Source organism: Armigeres subalbatus, chromosome 2 (assembly GCF_024139115.2).
Source record: "Armigeres subalbatus isolate Guangzhou_Male chromosome 2, GZ_Asu_2, whole genome shotgun sequence".
In the NCBI taxonomy this organism is placed as follows: domain Eukaryota; kingdom Metazoa; phylum Arthropoda; class Insecta; order Diptera; family Culicidae; genus Armigeres; species Armigeres subalbatus.
The window spans coordinates 258,961,715-258,963,655 of NC_085140.1; the positions used below are offsets into that span (position 1 = coordinate 258,961,715).

A 1,941-nucleotide genomic window follows, 5' to 3' on the forward strand; every position below is an offset into this window, starting at 1 on the left:
TAAATCCGGTCCTGCTTCTAACACAGAGAACGAACGTTCATCTTCATTCGTGCGGTTGTGTACAGTCGGAATTCGCTGGTTGGGATTTTAATACTTGGGTCACTTTTTATTTGGGCCTCCACTGGTTGGTTCATGACCCAACTAAATTGTGACCCAAATTGTTCAAATGGCTGTCAGTTGACCCAACTAAAAAAACCAATTCGTTAGTTGGGTCGAAATCGTGGCCCAACCCGCAAATTGCGACAGTAGGGTAAAATGCCCAATAGTGGACCCTCTAGTAGCGGAATTTTGCTCTTCCTGTCATAAGGCTTAGAAATTTTCAACATATTAACTCTGCTTGATATCTAACAGTAAGCTCTGCATCCTCTCTTCACGATACATACATAAAACACCCAAATACACGACGTTATTCGTTGAAATTAACATTTTAAAGTCTAACTGAATTCGCCCTATAGTAGACCCCCTGGGGGTCCATAATAGGAAATTGCTTCCCTATAGTCGACACTTCATTTGATTTTCATGTCCCGTTTCGGGACGTTCTTCTTCCCTATTATGGACCTCCTAAAATATTCCTATAATGGACACTCTCGTGTTTATTTTTTATAGAATTGTAAAAAATCATCTAATTTTACTTTTCATAGCATTTCCAATGCATGTAATCAAATCATAGGACTGTAAGGTAGGTTCTCCCGATAGAATTTCATAGCAAAATGTTGCCATTGTGCAGTAATAATGCAAAAATGGCTGGAGGGTCCACTATTGGTTGGGGGTCCACTATTGGGCATTTTACCCTACTTAAAACTTTGCTCTGGTAAGGGATCGTTCAAAAATTACGTCCATCGTTTTTAGGAATTTTCAACCCCCCTCCCCTCCTCATGTCACAAAGGTCACAAACTGTCATAAATCATTGACTCCCCCCTCCCCCTGTACGTACATGTGTCATTTTTATTTTGGTGATTATTTTGGTTTTTCTTTTTCGTACACTATTTTTACAATAACATAATGAGTCATGTCCTTTACTAACAGCTTGAATATGTTTTCAAAATGCAAGTTGTTTCAGTATTTTTTCTTGTAGATGGACGTCACATAAGACGAACCCCCTCCTCCTCCTGTCACAAAACTCTGACCCCCCTCCCCCCTGAAACCTTGGACGTAATTTTTGAACGGTCCCTAATTTTTAAGTATGTCGTTATGCCCTCGTTGCGCGGCTGAATACTGGATGAAAATGTTCTATCTCTGGGTGGTGCAGAGAAAGTGCGCCGATGGGCGCGGTTCGTGTAAATTGTACAAGAGCGGCTGACCATGATCGTCAGATGATTTGGCAACGTCTCAAGAGTGGAGAACATGCCGGGAATGAATCTGTGCGGTTCGAGGACAAATTGCATATCTAAATCAAAAATCGATTTTTGCTAGTTCATAAATTTCGGGTCGAAAATCCATACATCAGCTGTGCTGTATGTATTCCATAAAATTAAAATTTATTCGCCTACCACCATATACGAGACTTGTTTTGGTGATTTTACCCTACTTCACGATTTCATTGCGCAAACGGGGGGTTTGATATTTTCTCTACTTCCCCATTTTTCAACATTTATGGGCAACACTGGACTGGATACGAATGTGAGAGAAACTTCAAAAAGCACGATTATGTTTATTATGTGTTTACTTCTTTAACTTTCTTCGCAACAACCTAATGTTCCGGTGCCGCGTTCGTTTCCGTTGTAATTAATTCGTTAATTCGATAACAAATAAGTATTATTATTGTGAAAAGTGTGTTCTATTTCAGTGAATTAAATCGTGTGTTTCATAAACTGCTAAATTAAAGACGTCCCGGCATCAGTTTTTGTGCAATTCCAGTTGTGCAAGTGTAAACAAAAACTGTCCTCATTTGAATCACCTGTTGAGCATCAACTTCAAGGACGAAAAGAATACACAGGTAAG

General features: G+C 39.6%; 1 protein-coding gene across 2 annotated transcripts in view; it reads left to right on the forward strand.

The window, feature by feature from the left end:
- Nucleotides 1-1,656: 1,656 nt before the first annotated feature.
- The window catches only part of LOC134212127 (glucose 1,6-bisphosphate synthase), a 340,080-nt gene continuing 339,795 nt past the window's right edge, over nucleotides 1,657-1,941 (forward strand). For both annotated transcript variants that reach the window (XM_062689703.1, XM_062689706.1), the window contains exon 1: nucleotides 1,657-1,936. The gene's annotated coding sequence lies outside the window, so the exon portion shown is untranslated. The remainder of the gene's footprint in view (nucleotides 1,937-1,941) is intronic.